Source organism: Erpetoichthys calabaricus, chromosome 8 (assembly GCF_900747795.2).
Source record: "Erpetoichthys calabaricus chromosome 8, fErpCal1.3, whole genome shotgun sequence".
In the NCBI taxonomy this organism is placed as follows: Eukaryota; Metazoa; Chordata; class Cladistia; order Polypteriformes; family Polypteridae; genus Erpetoichthys; species Erpetoichthys calabaricus.
This window is the reverse complement of record NC_041401.2, coordinates 156,484,857-156,508,182: the sequence shown is the minus strand read 5'-3', so window position 1 is coordinate 156,508,182 and position 23,326 is coordinate 156,484,857. Positions and strand designations below refer to the sequence as shown.

General features: G+C 37.2%; 1 protein-coding gene across 3 annotated transcripts in view; it reads right to left on the bottom strand.

Annotated features, from left to right (window-relative positions):
- The window catches only part of tmeff2a (transmembrane protein with EGF-like and two follistatin-like domains 2a), a 748,263-nt gene that overhangs the window by 554,780 nt on the left and 170,157 nt on the right, over nucleotides 1–23,326 (bottom strand). The gene's annotated exons all lie outside the window — the stretch shown is intronic.

Sequence of the window (23,326 nt, the reverse complement as noted above, 5' to 3'; positions counted from 1 at the left end):
GCTTGTGTGTATGCAGTGTGGTAAAATATTGATTTTGTTCTGGATCTGGTAAAGGCCAGTAATATAGGGATATTTCATGATTTTATGGGGATCTCTCTGAATGAATCCGAAACGAATCTCTAAAATTAACGTTTGCTATAGTGCATTTGTTAGTTACGACGGCGTGACAGTATTATTAGGGATTTAGGTGAACACTGCAATTTGGATAATAAATTACCATTGTTAATAAGACTAAGAGATGCACTGAACTGAATTTCCTGGGACTGGCATAGACGGCTGCAGTGCCAGGGGCATGACAGGGGCCCCAGGCCCACAGCCCGACAACAAAAAAAAAAAACTGTAAGTCGGGGCTGGGCTGGGGGCCCCCCTCACGGTCGGGGCCCTACACAGATACGTAGTTCGCGTATGCCTAAGAACGTCCCTGCAGCTACCTAGGGGAATCCAGTTTATTACAGCTCTCACCTTCACACCCACATTTACTCATACATCAAACATTTGGAGTAGCAAGTTAATGTTATCTGCTCTTGTTTGGCATAGGGAAGATATTCACAGTATTATGAGGGAGTTCATATGGAGATAGAGAGAAAATGTGAACTCTAAAAAGACAATGACCAAGCCTTTGAACTGGTAAAGCAATATTTCTCCAAGCAAGAAACAATGACATTTTATATATATATATATATATATATATATATATATATATATATATATATATATATATATATATATATAGTAGCAGATGTAGCGTTGAGCCACCTCTCGAACCCTCAGGTACCACTCTTCAGACCAGGTGAAAATATAACAACTATTTATTTTGTTATTATAATGTGCACAAAGCACCCTCCACTCCACACTCATATAAACAATAAACTCTTCTCTATAATAACAATCCTCCACTCCCAGACACTTAGCCCACCTTCCTCCCAGCTCAGCTCGGTGTCTGGGCTTACCCAGAGTCCTTTTATAGCCCCTGACCCGGAAATGGTTCCATAGCCAAACCCACAAGTCCGTTTTCCTTCCGGGTCAGGGCAAACAGTCCTTTTCTTCATCCCGGGAGCACGTCACTTCCTCCAGTCACGTGACTGACATGCACTCCCGGGTTATAGGGCATACAAGAGTCCATGAGGCCCTTCACAGCGACTCCTGGCGGCCCCCAAGGTATCCAGCAGGGCTGTGTATAGAAACTACAGAGTCCATGAGGCCCTGCTGGAACTCGGGGCACCAATATGCTGTCCGGAGGGCTCCTCCTAGCGGCCTGGGGGTGAGGGCCGGACTGGAAAGCCGGCAATCCTCCACAATATATATATATATATATATATATATATATATATATATATATATATATATATATAAAGTAAGTATGTGGCAGCATTCCTCTGATTGGCTCACAATTCAGACTCCTGCAAGGTTTTCTGGGAGATGTGTAGCCCAGAGCGATGACCCTGTAGGGGTCCTTGGGTGCTGCCAGAGTGGGCCATAGAAAAGAAGCTTGCAGATAACATGCAGCTTCCATGTGACCCAGAAATGCATCTGCAGGTTAGCATCTTGATCCCACAAATATTCCTGGGTTCAAGATAAAAGGGAATCAGAGAGCCAGAGTTGGGAGGGATTAAGAATGACACTCAAGGAGGAGGATGTCAAGGAGACAGAAGATATCGGTGTGCTGTTTGATGATTGTTTGGTGTGCTGTTTGATGATTGTTTAGTGAATTAAAGTCTTAAAATTTATTGTTGTTAATAAATTACTGTTTAATTGAGCTTGGAACTGTCTGTGGTTGAGTTGTGTCTGGTGTCTGGCCCTGGTGGCATATAATATATATAAACATACATACATATCTATCTATATTTATCTGCTGTCAAGCAAGTGTGCATAGGTGATAAGTTAAGGGGTCTAGTGATGGTAATTCCACACTGATCCAGGGGTTGAGGTTGTGTAGTAATGCCTTTTCTCTTCCTTCCTCTGCAGAAGGAAGGTTACAAGACAATGACGCTATCCAGTGACCTGAGACAAAGACTGGACTCCTTCGGTACTGCGTCTCTTCGGAGAATCCTTGGGTACCACTGGTTTGACTTTGTGTCAAATGAACAGTTTCTCACGGAGTCCCAAATGAGGCACATTACCTGCACTGTAAGGAAGCGTCAGTTATGGCACTACGGCCATGTGGTGTGATTCCCCAAGTGTGATCCAGCTCTCAAAACCCTCACTGTTGTGAGCCCAGGTGGCTGCACCAGGCCAAGGGGGGACGCCTATATAACACCTGGCTGCGGCAGATAGATGGTCATTTCCGGAGGATGGGACTGAACCGTGTGTCTGCCTGGGGGTTTGCCAACCAGGATTCCAAGCTATTTCGTCTTGTGGTGGGTGTGGCAACGTGCTGTATCAGTGCATGATCCCCAACCTGACCTGACCTGACCTCTGCAGACCGGAAGATTGCTGGCTATACCACCATCTTGCCAGAAAGACCTAAAATGGGAAGATCCACCATTTATAATTAGTTCACTGTTGGTGCCCCAACTATTTATGATCTCTTTTATATATATATATATATATATATATATATATATATATATATATATATATATATATATATATATATATAACTTTATAGAAATAAGTTATATTGTACTGTGTTAAACAGACATCTCTTCATTCATTTTCATAACTCGCTTATTCCAGTATATGGTAACAAAGTGGTGATGACTACCCATGCAACATCAAGTACAAAGGAGGAAAAAACACTAAAAGGAGCATCAGACCCGTACACTTTCTCATACTCACTGCATTCTCCTGCACACCCTTCTACTCACATCAGGTCAAGCTGAAGATATAGCTAGAATCATAGGGGAGAGCACCCTGAAATTTGTGTAACTGGTGTGATTTTAACTCGACTTTGTTAATGTGGCTACAACATCTTTAACTGTTTGTGAAAATTCCATAAGGATTTAGTAGCCAAATAAGTCTCCCTTAGTTATGGATCCATCTGTTATCTAGTCACTTTTGAAATGGCTAACTTTTAGTCTAACACAACAAGCTAGCACCAAACCTGTATATGTTTTCACTTAGTCTCATGATTAATTCATTCAGAATAATGTTAACCATGTCTTACACAAATGCTTTTGTGGCATTTTCTATACTTAACCAAGTAATTTTTAGGCATTACTCACAAATAACCCAGGGTAGTAGAACAGCAGGGATCATATTAGAGCCTAATTAGAGACTAATTCTGGCATTTGCTATGCTGTTTTATGCTTGCTCAGTATATGAGGGGAGCATTAGCTAGATAAATATATTTGGTGAAGGGCATTATTTAATAAACAAGTCAAATAAATTACAGACTTCTAATGCTTTAATGCCGCAGATCTTCCCCTTTATTACATTTGTTATATCTTTAAGAGTACTTATCAATTAAAGATTAATTCAAGTTACAAATAAACTTCTTGGATAAGCCTACATAAATGAATAAGAATAAAGATTCATTGTTACTTATCTCCTTCCATTTACCTAACTTTCAAACACAGCCTGTTTCATAATAACTTCATTAAATTCCTTGCAGAGTCAACACAATCACATGAATATCACCTTTAAAGCTTTAGATCTGCACATTTCCATTTGTCCATCTATTTGCTAAACCTGTTTAAACTAATGTCAGGGTCACAGGGAGCTGGAGCATATTCTGGCAGCTTCTACAACCACTTAAAGGAAGCCTACCTGTGTCCAATAGTAAATAGAGAACATCTAGTTTACTTCCTGGGAAAGGAATTATTATAAGTGTACAAGGTCAACTGCTGAACAACTTTGATCACAGGCCAAGCAGTTAATGAAAAAAGATGAATAATTCATCATTAAATTTCTGTTCTCAGAATGATAAAATACAGAATGTAAAATACAACATTCATTCATGCATTACATTCATTCTGAACTAATTTTTCCCTTGAAAGATCAGTGTACAGCTGTCATGCAAGAACCAGTTCTTGATGGGATGCCAGTCCATCACATGACATTCTCATTTACTCATGTTTATTTTTTTATTAGGATTCAAATTCAGGCTTCATTATATTTAACAAAACTTCATTACTTTGTTCAGGAATATTAATACAAAGTCTAGTGCAGATTTTCTTTATATATACAGTATATATATTATTCATTGTAATGATAAATGTCTGCGGTGGGCTGGCGCCCTGCCCAGGGTTTGTTTCCTGCCTTGCGCCCTGTGTTGGCTGGGATTGGCTCCAGCAGACCCCCGTGACCCTGTAGTTAGGATATAGCGGGTTGGATAATGGATGGATGGATGGTGAATGTATTTCATGATTTTTCTAAATGACCAGCAACTGCTTAATGTTATACCTTAGCAAACTGAGCACTTCTAATGTTCTAACTATGGAAAAATGGATAAAACCTTTGATTTTGCACAGATATTTGAGGGGTTATCTGAGTTTGTCAATTCTTTTTACATGTGCTTTGTGCACTTGGAAACAATTATTACTCTGTGTCTAGTGTTAACGTTTGGAAAGTTTTTACAAATGTATGGTGTTCTATGGCCACTGCTGTGTGCAGTTTGGTCTATATGTTTGTAAAGCGAGAGTTAGCATTAAGACAATGCAGTTCACATGGATGATGAATTTTATGGCTGGGATATCAAGGCTCTGCCAAAGTTTAAAAGTTTCTAGTTTGAGAAAACAAGGGTTGAATTCTTGGTGTTTACAAATAAAGTAAAGGGTGAGCAGTCACTAAGGGGGTTAGATAAGGGGTGAAGGAGTTTAAGTATTCAGTGACAAGGGTAGAGGGGAGTGTTTGACTAACCAATAAATCAGAGCAACAACAGTTATCTTATGAAAGTTATTCTGTAGTGATGGAGTGGTAGTTAAGTCTACAGATGAGCTCTGGCTTGTGACTGAAAGAATGTGATTACGAGTACAAGTTCATGAAATGAGGTTCCTGCTTCTCCAGATTGAGAGGAGCCACTTTAGGTGGTTTGGGCCTGTGGTTTGGATGCCTCCTGGACATGGTTCTTTTGAGATGTACAATATATGACCTTTTAGGACACCATGATAGAGTCAGATCCAGAACATGCTAGGGGAATATATCTCTCAATTTTTAGATTAACATCTCACGACCATGGCCCTCACCAGGAAAAGCAGAATGAAAATCTTGAAGATGATTATATACATTTATGAAGTAAGTAAAGAAAAAGAAAACTTTTAAATGTTACTGTATTTTCTTTTAATTTTTTACTTTTTGCTTTGATGAGTTTAACACAAGAGGGAATTGTATTGCATAATACTTTAGCGCAGTGGTAGTGCTGCTGCTTTGCAGTAAGGAGACTGTGGAAGATTGTGGGTTCGCTTCCCGGTTCCTCCCTGTGTGGATAGCGCTTTGAGTACTGAGAAAAGCGCTATATAAATGTAATGAATTATTATTATTATTATATATTAAGACAAATACAAGCAAAATATTAATATTTAAGTTATACAAGTTTGTGTAGCTAGCAAATACAACACAGTGGTATGAAAGAGTGAAAATATAAATAAACTATTATCATCAGCTTTAGTTTTTTTTTGATTGTTATTGTACATGAGGCACACCACAACCTCTTTCATACCATATACATTTTCAGGTTTAAGCTCTTTAAGTAAGAAGATCTTTAATAAATGTATCATTAGAAAGAAAAGATATAAAAAGGTTAATTAGTCATGTAAGCAGGATCTTTAAGAAACTAAAAAACTGCAAACATCATAATGGCATATTACATGCCTGCAACTCAGTAGAACATGCTTATGTTGTAATGTGCTTATAATGGTTAATAATTCCTTACCATTTTCTTAAACTAGCATTATTTAACATTTTCTAGACCAACTCCAGTTTGTATGTCAAATAAGCAGGTCAATAGACGATACAATGTCTGTTGTCCTGCCTATTACCACTAAACTGGTGAGAAACTTATGTTAGCATCTTACTTATTAATTACATCCCCACTTTTAATAAAATTGTTTCTCCAAGTTGTTTGTAATTGTAATGTCTGCTGAAAAAGGGCAAGGCAGAAAGCTAAAGGATAAAATGAAGAACTATACAGAGGTTGTGATGTAATAACAGGCAGTAACCAAAAGTAAATACCAGAAAATTAAATAAAGGTTCATAATCCTTGTCTAATATAATATTCCTAGATAACTATTAACACAAGAGCACTTAAAACATGGTTTTATATATAGTTGTCAAACTTTACATCATTCAGATTGTACCTGTCAACTTAAAATATACAATTTTACTGTCTTGTGACAGAGCTCAATTTTCTAATGATAATGTGACAGATTTAAGGCTTCCAGTATAATCAAAATATGCAAGAATCAAATAGATGACATGCTCTGAAGTCATTTGCTACTTTAACTTGCAGTAAGTTCAAGCAAATATTATTATTATTATTATTGTTGTTGTTATTTATTCTAATTTCATAAACAATTAAGTTTTTATTTGTGTGATTCCCTTTAAGAGCAGTAAGATCACTGCATACATATACTCTATTTATTTTTGATATTTGATGATGCTTACTATGTCATCTATCCATCCATCCATTTTCCAACCCGCTGAATCCGAACACAGGGTCACGGGGGTCTGCTGGAGCCAATCCCAGCCAACACAGGGCACAAGGCAGGAACCAATCCCGGGCAGGGTGCCAACCCACCGCAGGACACACACAAACACACCCACACACCAAGCACACACTAGGGCCAATTTAGAATCGCCAATCCACCTAACCTGCATGTCTTTGGACTGTGGGAGGAAACCGGAGCGCCCGGAGGAAACCCACGCAGACACGGGGAGAACATGCAAACTCCACGCAGGGAGGACCCGGGAAGCGAACCCAGGTCCCCAGGTCTCCCAACTGCGAGGCAGCAGCGCTACCCACTGCGCCACCGTGCCGCCCCTATGTCATCTACCCATTTCCAAATTTTGAAAGTGTATAATTTTCAGGGAATTCATCCTCTTGTTATTTCTTGAAATACAAGTCAGTACTTGAACTTGTGTTAATAACAGTAATAATAGAAGCAGAGTTGAACAGTCTTTTACTTTTATAGAGTGAATTTCTGTAAGTAAAAACTGAGTTATAGACAGCTCCCAGATCACTCACTTAAAAAGCAACATGCAAAATTTGGGTACACTCTTAAAAATAAAGATGCCAAAGTGGTTCTTCAGAGCAATGCCATAGGGGGAACCATTTTTGGTTCCCAAAAGACCAATCCACATGAAAGTTTCAGAAAGATTCATTTATTTATTAGATCTGTAACAGGCTTCATAGGGCAAATAATAATGAAAAGATGGTAACAGATTTGCAAAATACTAATGGATTACGGTTTTAAAAGGACTCTTGCTACATACAATAACACAGGCTTAATCTGTTAGTATCCTACCATTCATTAAAAATTTCATTTTTTTTCTACACATATGCAAAAAAATTGTCTCATAATAAAAAGGAGCTTTATCAAGCAATGGTTCTACAAAGAACCATACAGTCCAATAAAGAACCATAAAGTATCATTAAAGAACCATTATTTTTAAGGGTGTAGCTCCCTGTGAGCCTAAACCAAGAGGATGTAATTTAGCAACAGCACATGTAGGAAAAAACTTATATTGGCAATTCAGAGTGCTTAATGATACAATTCTAATATCCAGCTATAAAACAATATCATATCCACATGGGACAAACATGCAAACTTCATACAAACACTGTCTAGGCTAGCAATTAAACCTGATCTCATGGTGCTCTGTGACAGGAACTCACTCCGTGACAGTACACCATCCACATTAGAAACATCAGTACTGATAACCATCTTAAAAGTTCTGATGTCACTTGTATCATGTCAAATGTCTACTTAATCTTTCATTGCACTGATACTACCAGCGAGCATGCAGTATCCTTGCAAAAAAGGCAGTTATTTTCTTTTTCAAGTGGCATGAATAAACATTTATAACTAGCAACTAAATATATTGTATTATATATATGGCTATATATATATACATTTATTAATATATACAGTTTGACTGAAATTTGATGACACTGTACAAAAAAGTTTTTTTTTTCTTTTTTTTTATTTGTTGATATTAGTGGTTAAAAATGCTCTAGTGAGTTAGTCATTCTAATGCACCAAATCCCTTGTTTTGCTACAACGTTGACTGTTATCACAAAAAGAAATGGGGTGTGCTGGTTTATGCAAATGAAGCCCTTCTGTGGAAGCAAAGTGAAAACTGCAAGATCAGTGAAGCTTGAGGAAGACATGTTTAGCAAGTGCTTGCCCGGTGCTATGGCTGTCAGTTTCGTGCAACTGATCCAGTAAAAAAGGTATTTAATATAAATAATAGAAATGGGGAAAAAATATTGTGCCGTGTTGTCACATGTGACAATAAATCTGAGATAAACTGATAACACTAAATTTTTTTTATCAGTGCATAGCCTTGCATTTTTGGAAATGACAACACTGATGTCCACCTGCATATCGTCATTAAGATTATTATTCTAATCGATGAACAGAAAATAAAACACTGCAAATTAACCTATGGAGCCAAGCCACAATTGAATAGAATGAAGTGTGATTTTTTTTTTCTATAGTTGATGGAGATGCCGTTTTTCTGAATGTGAGAAGAAGAGAACAGGACAGTGTTTTTGAGTGAGGAAAAATTTTAACTTTTTTTTTTGTTGGTAAAAATTTATTCACATTCACTGTATACTGAGGCAGTACTCATTTTAGGCTTTGATGCTAATGAAAAGTTGAGATTCTTAGCAGTTTTCAGCTTTGAATAAATCAACTTTAAATCACCTTTGCCACTTTACTGAATACTGCTTTAATACAGAGTTCTGCTGCAATCTCATTCACACCAACACCACCAGGTACTATATATGAAGAACTTAGTTACATAGTACTTCTGATACATCTGATTAACCAGTGGCACAATAACTGAGGCCCACCAACTTAGAAAATTTCTCACAGCTAGTATAATAATAATAGTAATTGTTAATATTGTAGGAGATCAAAATCAGACCTTTAAAACTTATTGTAGTGAGAAATTACAGTCACATGCTTTTATAAACTGGTGGTACAGGTCATGACGGTGGTTGCTAAAATTTCTACCATCTTTGGTGAATAAAGATAATAACATTGTATTTTTTTGTTTTTTCAGTCTAAATACTGACTAAGTTTAAATCTGTTAAAGCTTGACAAATCCTCCATGGCTGTAACTTTCAAACTACCGAGATGTATCTTCCAAAGGAACAAGTGCTATGCTTTTAAGAACCTTTTTGTTGAAGGTTAGTGAAAACTGTCAACTCGCTGACAACTTGTGAGGTATCTGTGACTTGCCACACAAGTAGTCCCTGGCAAATGAGGTGTTCAATCTTAGTTCTAGAAGGGAAAATTGGCTGATAGCTGAAAATGAGTAAAGAAATCCACAGAATATGGCAGCAAATAGCAAGATTCTAATGGCAGCAGTGATAGCTTCTTACACATACACACGAAACAATGTTCTCTCCCTAGGCTAATATCAGGGCCACACAATTTTAAATGTAAACTGTGCAACTTCACGCTCACATGTACATTATGCACAAAGACAAGTGTGGTGAACATTAAAATTACAAAAACTACTTTTGATATATTTATTTTGTCATTTTCATTAAGTTAACTTTGAAACATCTTTTGTTTAAGTTTACAAAATGACTGTTTTGTCATTAACGACTTGCTTTGTTTTAGTTTTTGCTAACAAGAAAAGCACTACTAGAAAACTGTAGCAACCATAAAAAAATGGGAAAAACTGCACTGCCTTATGGTTAAAAATAATCTATTAATTACAACAAAACAAATATAAACACTATCAGCAGGTCTTATGATTTGGCAGACATTTTTGAAACACATTGTGGCAACTCTATATTCCACAGGACAACAGATTTTTCAATAGAGAGAAAAAAGGTTGTCAAAGTTAGGCAATGTAATCCTCACCAATGCACATTCTGAACACCAGAAACCACCTCCTTCATCACCTCTAGGCTGTAACCTCAATGCAATTACAACTGTTCAGAAATATACAGTAGTAATCACACATTTATTGATTGAAGACTGAGTTCAGAATTTGTGAGACATTATTTTTTCACAATCATTACACACATATGCTATGTAAACATGCACTGTTAAGGAATGTTGTTTTTACAATTACAAAATCTCTTCCAATAGGTTAAAATGTCAATTTCAAAGCTAAGTTTTCTTATTATTCAATCACATCTGGAGATTGTACATATGTTAAAAATGTGCACACCCATATAATATTCCCCAAATTATAATTTATTTTTGTCAGACATTACCATTTTTACAGATGTTCAACTACTCTCTTCACTACATTCCTTCTAGATATGCGACCCAAGTTATACTATTTTTCAGGTTAAATTTAATTTTCATAAGTATTTAGATACACTTGCCTTTATTTTACACAACTTAAAGGTCTGACTATGTAAATGAAGCTGAACTAGCATGAAAAGAAAAGCAACAACTAGAAGATGAGACAGAGTTAGAAAACTAAAACAAGGGTCAAAACCAAGTAATCAAAACTACTATCGACCAAAACCAAATTCATAACCAGAAACTGTAGTCAAGATAAGTAGAATAAAAGGTCTCTTTAACTAAAATATTTTCAGTAACAGTCACACACAAAGTCAATTTTTTATCCGCAGTCTCAAATGGTGAAGAAACATTGATGCTGACCTTTTAACCCATCACTGTAATGACTTCACAGGCCCAGCTCTTCTAAATTGTTTCCAAGGAAACAAAGAAACAAGTGGCCCACAATAACAGTGCCTGTGAAAATGATGCAAAATAATTAACAATAAGTTGTCAAGCCTACATGCACAGCTGACATCTGAAGGGCTCTTGTGATTGTAATTCTACCACTGCTCCATAGGTTGGCGCTATGTCATAATGTCTTTTAGTCTTCCTCCCTCTGCAGACTGGATTATTAATAGCTACAACACCTCTGAAATCACTTATGGTTTCCATCTACCTGGACCCACTTCTTTCTGCTAGAAGGACCCAATACCGGAAGCTCCGTCATCTTTGACAGTTCTGTTCTGAATTCGCAAAGATGTCTCTGCAAAAATTTCATGTATTTTGTTTATTTTTTCCAAACCAATTATATGGAGTGACCAGGCTTGTACCCTAACTCTTTATCGTTGTCGTCTGTTTCTCTTACACAATACAAAAGTTGAACTCTGCATCTGTCAAAACCAGTGAATGGCACAAAGCATCATGGCTAAATGTAATAGAAGTCTAGAAGAAAAATTTAAATATAACTATTTCAAGACAGAAACTCTCAGCAACCTTGCTGCACTTTATGTGTATGTGGCAGAATATACCCATAAGGAGCTGTGAGGAGGAGACTGAAGACAAGACAAATTATCAGTGTTCTTTTGTTTCTGCTACTCAACATAGTCACAACATCATGAAGCAATGGTCACGCATGTCATCCTATGTCATCATAAGATACAATTGTTTCCATTGTCCTGTATAACAGGAAAAACTGTGTGGCTTAGGCTTGTGGGTGGGGATGCATGCTGCTGGGAGGCCATATGGCTGTTGAGTGTTCATTGCAGAAACTGGTTGATGACTTGTTAACATGCAAGCACAATTAGCATGTCAGTTACCCATTGACACTGCATGGGTCATTAAGCAAAAGAGTATGATGGACAGGGGGCAAGGCAGTCAGGAGGCCATGCAATGAGCAAGATGAATTGCGCTCCAGAGAAGGGTCACTCCTGTTGAGCATTGAGGGAGTAGGATCCACCAATTGGTTTTGTGCATGACGAAGGGATGTTGGTGGGATGACAGAGCCAGACTTTGAGCATCCTAGTGGGTTACTGGGTGAGCAAGGGAGACAAAAGTGAGAGTCACACTGAATATAGAATATAGAAGGAAGTGTCCCAATTTTAACTCCTTGGTTTTAGACTTGATTTTAACATTTTGTTGGATGTATTCATTCATTCGTTTACTAAACAATTTTATCTCCCACAAAGAGCACTTGTTTTTATGTATTATTTATTGGATTATTTATTTATTGAACTTACTGCACTTTTTCTTGGAGACAGAAGTATTGTGACTAAACTGTACTTTGCACGTTTGCACCAATTTGCTTGTGCCCTCACTGCTTTAGCCCATCTCATTATATGACTACTGAAGTCCCACGGTAATGCCGGGAAAAATGGGTAATGCCAGTTCTGCGGTCATCTGGAGCACTACACTCACCGAACCGCAAGTCCCGACATGGTAAAATGCCAAGCCTAAAGTATTCTAAATAAGTAAAAAAGTACAAAAATTACAAAATAAATGTAAGGTGCACAAGGTAATAAAAATTTATACAAATTGCACACTGTAGTATTTTAAAAAAATTAAAAAGTGCACATAATAGAAATTAAAAAACAAAAAATGTCCCATAAAGATATTACTGTAACTTCCAAAATTGCTGCTTGCGGACTTTATCTACAGCAAAAGCAGCAACTCTGTCCTCCCGGTCCAAAGACCTTTGAACACTAAGCTCTGTTGAACTTAGCTAGAGATGAAAGCCCCTTCTGGCACATGGTACAGTCCAAGTAAGATTTAGTCAATCTTTAAAATGAAAAACTTCTGTCACCTGAGGCAACAGTTATAGGAATAGTCTGGAGGAGATGAAGTGCAATACTTTAATTTCTGTAAAGGTCCTGTAGCTGTTCACTCTGTATGTAGTCCAGCATGTCACTTGGGCAAGTAGATGCATTGTCAGGGAAAGTATGGACAGCACCCCTGATTTCCAGTTTAGCCTCAATGTCAGATATCTTTGTCCCATTAGGCATTTTGCTTTAACCACTAGATCATAAGAGTTTGGAATTGGTAAAACCAAAAATCAAAGTCATTGGTTCTTTGCACATTCATATATTTTTGTGGAATTACCTAATATTGTATCTTTGTTTGTCAGTCCATATTGTCTCTCATTCTGTTCCTCCTCACTCAGCAGCAACATTTAAACTTGTTCCAAAAACATTTTTAATTCATTTTGATGCATTCAGCAGTAAAATTAACATTACATCAATAAAAATTTTCAGTATACAATGGAAAATTGGTACTGCTCTAAAAAAAATCACTCTTACTATATTTCTCTTTTTATCAGGAATGTGAGTGTTCTTCCATTTTATACCCTGTTTCATTCATCTTTTTTCATTTCAGTATTACATTGTTATATTGAGTTTTAGGCTTGTATGTATATGGAGGGAGTGAAACTGACTATGATCAAAAGAGGATTTAGGGATATTCGGGTTTACATTTATTATTGTTAGTTAATATATTAAAATCAAACTGCCTAAGTTTTCACATTGATGCAGCAGTTATCTGTGATTCTGTATACTATGAATGAATAGAATTTGGTATGTGTAATGTTGTTTACTTTCTTGCTTCCAATGGTCCCCACAGCCCTGTAACAGAAAATGTACATTCAGAACTAAATGAACAGATTTATGGATGATCAACCAATCCAAATGAAAAAAGTAATAAAAATGAAGGCATATTTGTTCATGTTTTGTATTAAAATCAAGCTATAACAACTTACTACTGTTTTTAAAAATTCTAAATTGCATTTTACCTGACAATATTACGCTTTAATAAATAAGCCTTTTGCATATAACTTAAGAATTTTTTATAATTGCTGGGCTTTACTCATTAATGTATCGGTGCTAGTTTTCATACATGTGATTGTTTTCAGATCATAAATTATTTGTTATTATCAATTATAGTGGTCGTGAGCAGCTCCCTCATTTAAAAGCTAATATTTTGCCTACTTACTGAATGTCCAATTTAATTTGCTCAGATATAATCTTTATGAAATCCTATTTTATATTTTTGCATTTTGCTATTTCACCCTGTCATAACACCATGATTCAAATTAAATAATTATGACCGATTCCTGATAGTTCAATAACCTCTGTACTCTAATGTCTGTTATGGATATTATAGAACATCAAGTCAAAGCAGCAACCTCATTACATTGTGGAGTTTAAAAAATAAATATTTTGATTTTAAAAATCTGTAATTCTTTAATTATTCTAGAGTTTTGTGCTTAAAGTTGAGGATGAATATGTTTCATTTATAACATTTCTTGTTAGCTAATGTTATTATTATTTTTGTGGAGATTGTTATATTAACCTAAATTCTGGAGCACATTTTACATTCACCCAAATGAAATACCTTACATCGTTCATTCCTCAATTGAAGCAATTTTGTATGTAGATTTTTAATGTACATTTAAAATATTAAGCATTAATTCCTTTGGACCTTTATACATTTTATTGTGTGATTTATTGTAAGTGGTCAATACAATTTTCAATTTATTGTCAAATTCATTTAAAATCTCCTAACATCCTTCTAAACTAATGATAAATAACATCAGGAAATGACTGACTCTAAAAGGTTCCACTCCCTTTGCTGTCACACCCCTATAAACGTTCTTACACCGCCAATTGTCTTCAGCCATCACAGATTTATCTGAATGGATCCCACTTGTCTATAACAAAGACGTTTCTCAAGATTTGATGTTAAATATCCTACACTGGCAAGTCCCAACAGCTGGAAATAACATTGTTTACCAAAACCTTTATCATCAAAAAATGGAAGGATAGCAGTAACAATTGAGAGAAGAATAGTCAAAATTTGAAAATACTGAGAATCACCCAAAGGACAAAACAGAATAATTGGATTTTTTATGAATGATTACTCCATTTTAAAGCTGTGCCTCTACTTGCAGCCATTGTATTAACAATTCAGTTTAACCTCTGATTTAGTGTTTGTTCTGTGCCTGTTGACAATTCATATGTATTATTGCAATGAGAATTACAATGTCTAAAGAGTTGCCTGGCTGTGAATATATAGCTCGGAAACAAAATAGCACTAGGAGGCACTGAACAAGAGCAGGGCCTAATGCAGTCCTAAGAGAAACAACCAAAGCAGACTGGAGTATCCTTAAAACTCATGCTAGTGTAGTAATTATACATTTTATATTTATGTTTTGTGTCTTTGTTAGTTTTTTGTCAGGCAAAACTGATTTTTGGAGGTTTATAATCATTTTTGTTTGTTTTCACAAAATTTATTTTTATTTAATTTCTTTCTGATTTTTTGTTTATGCAACATGGGAGGTACATCAAATTACTGTGATTGGCTCAATTGTGACTTAAGCAATAGTTATTTTATAAATATGGAAGCGGTTCTATGTTTTGGTGTTCCTTGGTTGGATAAACTTCAATCATCTTTACTTAGTTTGCTATTCTAGTAGGCCAAGTGCTAGGTTGTGTTTCGATTTTTCGTTTTTTTTTCAAACTTTGACTTTGATTTTTGGTTTTACCCTTTGTTTCTTTTTGATCTTCTGGTTTTGACCTGGACTGGCCCTAACTTGATTTCTCATCTTGCATTATTATCTCTGTCTCTAAAATCTCTGGAGATGTTGTCTGATAACAACTAGTGCATTGAAGAGGACATTGTCCAATGCAATTAGCACTGTACTTGTAATGGAAGCCATCCACCTCAGGGAACCAGTCAGACTGTAACACAGAGAAGCTATATAAGAAAGAGTAGAGCTGTCTGTTTTTTCTTAGGATTCCTTTCATGCCACTAGTGACATCCTTTATATGATATACAATTCTGTGATTGCTAGGGTGATTTTCTTGTAAGTTGGGCCAGAAACATAATTTCAAAAGAGGCCTACCAAATAAGCTAATTTAAAAGACATTCTAAGTTATAAGACACACTCTTAAACTTGTGGAGGAAGTAGCAGAGATAAAACAGATTATAATTATAAATAGTGCTGCAAACCATCTCTATGACATACTAACATTGAGTACTTTCAGCCAACGAGTCATTCAGAAGAAGTGTTTCCCACCAATATAATGCTTCACTGCAACTGCTCTCTTTTCTTCACACAAGTAACCCCGCGATTCGTTAGCGAATTGGAAATCCTAGAATGGCAATCAGTTTCTGTTCCGTCCGATATGTGGATGGATGACATATCATGGAGGGCGGGTGCGTCTGGGGAAATGTCATTTAATCCAATAAGCATATCTGTACTAATGCGGTTTCGTTTTGTGGAGACGTGAGTCTGTTGCCTTCGCTGACACCGACTGTTTGAACAGGTTGTGTTGTTTGGGGGCCACCTACTGACTCTGGGAAGCCGCCGCGTCTGACTGTGGGGCGACCGCCACAGCGCAATATGCGCCTCGGTGGGAAGCCACTGCGTGAAGACATATCATGGAAGGTATATGCGGTGGTGTGGGCGGTCACGTCCGGGCGGCTGTACAACCTGACGTGCACGCTTTACCCCAGGTGCAGTCCACAGGTCATAGTCTCGTCTCTGTGTTTTCTTTGGTTTGAGCAGCGATGCCTTTCGCAAGCGCGTTGTATGTGCGCGCGTTGTCACAGTTGGTTTGAGCCGCGACTCCTTTCGCAAGCGCGTTGTAGGCACGCGCGTTGTCACAGCTTCGGTTAGTAAACCTCTGGGGTTTCTGTACTGTAATACAACCTTCGAATCCTCTCGTTTCTTTTTTTGCTCTGTGGCTGGCGGCAGTGCGCGTGTGCCTCGATGTGCCCAGCGCCCAACGCCCTGCGTCCATATCCGGTTTACAACCTTCAGTTAGTAAGATGGATAAGTCAACTGTTTTCTTCATTCTTTGCATGTACTTGAGGGGGTTGTTGTTTATTTATTATATTTATTCTCGAAAAGCCAAATTTCCCTCTTGGGACAAATAAACTAATTTCTATCTGTTTATCTAAACTGATGGTAGTAACATTGCTCCTGTCAGGAAGAACTGAAAGACAATTACCTCTTTAAAGAAAGCAGCTGAAAAGGTGCTCAAATTATAAGGTCCTGTGAGGGCTATGGAGTCTAGGTGGGTGTCTCTGTAGCAAAGACAGGTCAATACTGACGTGAAAAGCCACTTTGTGGCTTGTCAAGAAAGACTATTTCTAAGTTATAATTTCTATTTCTTGCAATATTTTTAAGTCTAGAGTCAGGAGAATAGTTTGAGGTGATATGAAGTGAAATCAGGTAGCTTAGAGTGGTGCAAAAATAGACATGTAAACCAGCCTACCTCTGGGAAAGACAGGGCTTATCTGGTTACTACATTCATAAATTGCATTCTCCACACTTTCTTGTATCAGTCTTAAAAGTCAAATAAATATACTTCCTTGATATTTGTGGCACCCAGTGCATTATTTTGGGTGTGGGTAAATGCTACAAGGTTGCTCTTGTATGTTACACATCTGTCTTAATATAGAAGGCAAAAGTGTACTTCTCTGTTTCAGATGCAGCAGTGCAGTGGGCATCCCACAATGATTTATTGATAACATAATGATGGTCTGACTGCAGGTATGATTCATATGTCAGGCTACTGTCAAGTATGGCTTCCAGGATGATCAAGAAGAACAATGTGATATGTTGTCAGGAATTAGGAGGCAGCGAGACAGACTTCATGAGTATTGCTCACTATGCCACAAGAAATAACTTAGCTTTGTTAACAAATGTTATATATGCAGAAAGTTCGCAGACATCCACGAACAAATGTCATTAAAGCAAGTTGGGAGCTTGTCTATGACTGATGTTCTTAGGTCACCGATCCTGATGAAAAGATGGGCAATATACAATTTTTTTCAGATTTGCAACAGCATTTAAACTTTTAATTTTCCCCTGTAATTGAAGTTCCCGCCAAGGGTATTATTAGTAACCAAGATGTGTTTTTTACCATTGCGACACTTTTTTACTTGACAAGTCATCCTTTGGACTGAAAAAAGGGTTCTGAAACTTTACATGTATGTGAAAGTAAACACATCTAAGAGACGATAATAGATAATCTTGACCCACGATGAAAACACAGAATAGTATACTGTAGTAACATCAAAAAGTCAAAAAATCGCTTCCAAAAACCTTGGATGTGTCAGTGTAGGTAGACTTGATGGCCAAGTGAAAATGTAGCTCACATAGCCATCATCATGCGGCTATCTGCTTGATTCTCTTCACTAACCCTGTTTGTCTAGACAGTCACCTTAATAATCAAAGGCTGGCATTAATTTTTATGTTCAGAATTATTTTATTTTAATGTAACAAATATTTTAAATGGTTTTATACAAAACAGAATCACTTTACCTTCATATTCTTTACATTGTAATATTTAAGCGCAACAATGTTCAAGGCTCTATACCTTGTGACCCAGAACTGAATCAATCAGGTTCAATAAAGAATGGATAAATAGATATTTTTTAATTGACATCATATGTTAATGTATATTCAAGTGCAAGTAAGCAGCACTACTCTGTAGTTTTAATGTTTGAAACCACAATAAATAGAAATAGAAATTGTATGCTAGGACCAGTAGCTAAAATGCCTTTATTGGTGAATCAAAACATTACATCTTGCCTGAAGAAGGAGCCTGAGTTGCCTTGAATGCTTGCATATTGTAATCGTTTTAGTTAGCCAATAAAAAATGTCATTTTACTTGACTTGGTGAATCAAAACAAAAATAGGTTTCTTGAGTCAGAAAAGTAATAAACCTTGAACTCAAAAGAAACCTGCAACCAAATCCTAAAATATTAAAAAGAATGCAGAAGATAATGAAACTGTCCTATTCTGATACAATCTAATAGTTTTATTTCTGTTTGTACATGCATTTGAACCTTTTAAAGATTCATGCTAATAAAGTTTCCTTAGGGGAAAACAGTGACATACTGTAGCTATAGAAAACCTTACTGTCTAACACTTCAATAACTAATCCATACTACACAGATTTTTAAAAATGTATATTGTGACAGTTTAAGGTCTCCGTGACCCGTTGAACCCTCAGACTAGACGTCAGACACCAGATAAAAGTCCAAATAATAGTTTATTATTAATAATAATAATAATAATAATAATAAATGTGCACAAAGCACCCTCCTCTCCACAATACTCAATAATAAATCAATAATAACAATACAATAATCCTCCACACTCCCAGACGCGTTGCCACCCTTCCACCCAGCTCAGTTCAACGTCTGGGATTTCCCATCGTCCTTTTATATTCCCTGACCCAGAAGTGTTTCCCATCTTACAGTCCATGTGATTTCTTATCACTTCCGGGTCAGATAAAAAGTCCTTCTTTTCAACCCGGAAACACGTCGTTCCCTCTGGTCATATGATTATGACGTGCTTCCGGGTTATAGGGCACGTATAAGTCCTTGAGCCACCCTGCAGCAACTCCTGGCGGCCCCAACGTTATCCAGCAGGGCTGTGTATTAAAACTCCATAGTCCATGAGGCCCTGCTGGAATTCGGGGCATCTCCACGTTGCAAGGAGAGCTCCATCTACTGGCCTGGGGGTATTGGCCGGGATGCATGGCCGGCCATCCCTCACAATATACAGTATAACAGAAGTGTATTCTAGAGATTTTCATTGGGATTTTAAGATTACGTGTTTTAACCAGCCTGCTCTCACTCTCCCTTTGTGGAGAAAACATAAATTCGCCTTTGCACTGAATTTGAAATTTTTCTTTTGTTTGAGGTCTACTTTATCATGCTATACAGGGCCTAATATGACCATGAAGCACAAGATACATATTATTAGTACTACTCACAACCACTCTCTGTCTGATGAGAAAGACACAGAGCATCTAATATGTCAAATGTTTTGCAAAATCAGGTAAGTTGAACTAATTATAATGTTTTTATGTTGTAAAAGTGTTCATTATGCAAGGTTGTTATGATGTAGAGATCACATGAATAAAAGGAAAACTAACTGCCTGGGAAGCACAAAACTTTCTTTACCTCGGTTGGTTATGCTTCATGTGTGACAGGTCTGTAAACATGAGAGTTGAGTCTCAATCTGCAAGTGGTTACATTTGAAAGGGTACATTGACACTACAGTTAAAAGTGACTCAGCTTCAGTTTTTGACTCATATCTGATTTGTTTTAGTTTGACTGTTCAAACTTTGTGTCCCTATAGATTTCTATCCTGACCATACACCACGTGGTAAAATTTAATAAAGCAATTTTGCTCATATAGATTGATTTTTTGGTTTTTAGGATATGTGACACCACCACGAAAACAAACATCATTCTGGCTGTTGTGCTACATCACATTGTTTTCAGTGCAGAATGTTTGAAAATTTGTCACCTCATGATGGCAAAGAACAGAAATAGAAAATGAAAGGTGGTAGCTGTTATTTTATATGTAATTATCATTGCCATATCTGCACACATAAACATGAGGTTTTAAGGGAGAACCCATCACAGTACATTTAGGTGTGAGATACGGAGTGTTTTCATGCAACAAGAACAGTCTGACAATTTCAGGATGTTGTGGGGGATGCACGATTACTTATGTTAACATTCATCCTCAAAGCACTCTTGGAAAAATACAGGCTTGTGGTGTGTCCCTTGTATCAGAAAATGCATAGTTATTGCTTGGCAACAGACTCCCCAAATACATATTGAGTCTGCAATCTTGAATTTTTTTAATTGGTTTATTGAGTTGATAATGCAATAGAACTTTTCAGTGAAGAGATACGACAAAGGTTGCATAATAACTGCAGTAAAATTAGTTGGGTAGTGCACATTTCCAGATAATTTCAATTCAACCAGAAGTGAACATGTTAAGATATGAAAAGGAAATTACTATTGGCATAGGCAGCCTACCCAACTTTGTATTATATTTTTTTAATTTCACATAATATTCTTCCATTTTAAGGATTTGTGATTTAAACAATGCAGAAGAACAGTAAGAAGAAAGTTAAAGACACTGCACTATAAAGACAATTTAGCTCCCTAAAAAGTACTGTACAAACTAGCAGTAATCTACATTCATTAAGTGATCCACAATTAAAACACATGCCACGTCCAAGCCACTATTTTTAAATCCATTAAAGGGTTTAGAAGAAGAATGAATAAATGAATGAATGAATGATTTCTTCATGCTGGCAAACATCAGCGTGCTATTTTATTATTAAGTCAAAACTAATTAGTAGAGTTAATTTGCTGCCTGGCTAGTTTACAGTTAAATCTAGTACAAATATATTCTTCATCTTTTAAATTAAATACTCTAAATTCAGTTTCCAAAATCAATAACCAATATCTGTCACACAAAAAACATTTCCAGAACTTCTTAGTCCAAAATTATTCATACAAAACAGAACATCACCTATGCTAAGGGATGTGTCTTTAATCTAGCACATTTTGTGATTAGGTTGTAAAAAATGTAATTATATTGCAGCAGCCAAACACTTCATTTGTTTGCAGCTAGTGTATTCAAATCCATTGAATAATCAAATTGATTTTAATTAAGACATGCTTAATAGACTGTTGCAGTCTCCTATTCTAACAATGGCTTTCATTGATAAAAAGCACAGATGTGTTAGTGGGGAGCAAAAAAAGAACATTGTACATTTTACTGGGTACTGTATTTTAAAAGAGATATTCAAACACTCATTCTGTTGAAGCTGAAGCCCTTTCTCCATTTTTAAAAATGGCAGAATCATCATAGATGCTTGTAGTAATTATTAAGCAATCAGCAAGATGTCAAATAAACATGCACTGCATGTTTTCCTGTGCTGCAGTAACCAGCTTGCAGGATACTAAGACCTGTTCTAGAAAACCAGGGTGCAAGGTAGAACCCAAACCTGTATACGTTACCAATCTACTGCAGGGTACATTCATATTCACATTTGAATTAATGTAACCATATTCTCTCTCATTCCGACTAATTTAGTATCACCAATTAATCCAGTGCTGTTATATTTACGGTTTATACCACTTTTACAGTTTTCTGCAATCTGAGTAAACAAAAGAAAGATATGAGAATGAATATATCACATTTTGTCAAATATTAGGCCAAGGTGAATTCTGCATTATTGTTTTAATTCAGATACAAAGTTTGCTGTACATGTGACACACAACTACATGTACAGTGGAACCTCGGTTCACAACCATAATTCGTTCCAAAACTCTGGTCGTAACCCAATTTGGTCGTGAACTGAAGTAATTTCCCCCATAGGATTGTATGTAAATACAATTAATCTGTTCCAGACCGTACAAACTGTATGTAAATATATATTTTTTTAAGTTTTTAAGTACAAATACAGTTAATTATACCATAGAATGCACAGTGTAATAGTAAACATTGAATAACACTGAGAAAACCTTGAACAACAGAGAAAACTTAACACTGCAAGAGTTCGTGCTATAGCGCTACAAACCCCTCGCTAAAAACACTTTTTTAATGAGTTTTAAGCACAGGGAAAAAATTAACTTTTGAAAAATCTGTAATTTAATAAACCACCAAGAAAAGTAACATTGCAACAATGCATGCTACGAACCGATCGCTGTAAACAGAAGTGAAAACAAAAACAAGCCCGGTGCATTCTTTAACTGCCTTCTCTGCCTTATGCTTCCAGCCCCCTCTCTCTCTCTCGCACGCGTGTGTGTGTCTCTCTCTCTCACGCGCCTGTGTATGTGTGTGTCTCTCTCTTGCGCGCCTGTGTCTCTCTCGCGCGCCTGTGTGTGTGTGTATCTCTCTCTCTCTCACCTGCCTGTGTGTGTGTCTCTCTTGCGTGTGTGTGTGTGTGTGTCTCTCTCTCTTTCCCACGCCTGTGTGTGTGTCTCTCTCTCTCCCACGCCTGTGTGTGTGTATGTGTGTGTCTCTCTCTCTCTCGCGCCTGTGTGTGTCTCTCTCTCTCGCACCTCTGTGTGTGTGTGCATGTCTCTCTCTCTCGTGTGTGTGTGTGTGTGTCTCTCTCGCATGCCTGTGTGTGTGTATCTCTCTCTCTTTCACGCACCTGTGTGTGTATGTGTGTCTCTCTCGTGCGCCTGTGTGTGTCTCTCTCTCACGTGCCTGTGTGTGTCTCTCTCTTTCGCACGCCTGTGTGTATGTCTGTCTCTCTCTCGCGCGCCTGTGTGTGTGTGTCTCACTCGTGCCTGTGTGTGTGTGTGTCTCTCTCTCTCGTGCCTGTGTGTGTGTCTCTGTCGCACGCCTGTGTGTGTCTCTCTCGCGCCTTTGTGTGTGTGTGTGTGTGTGTGTGTGTGTGTGTCTCTCGCGCGCCTGTGTGTGTTGCACTCACTCTCTCTCGCTCTAGCTCTCTCTCTCTCTGGCTCACAGCACAGGGAATGCACAGGGAGATACTGAACACGTGCGGAAATCATCGGCGCGCACAAACTGAAAGGGAAACTGGCTTGTTCGTATACCGAGTGTATGGTCGTGGTGACATATGCAAAAGTTTGGCGAACTTTTTGGTCGTAAACCGATTTGTACGTGTTCCGAGACGTTTGTG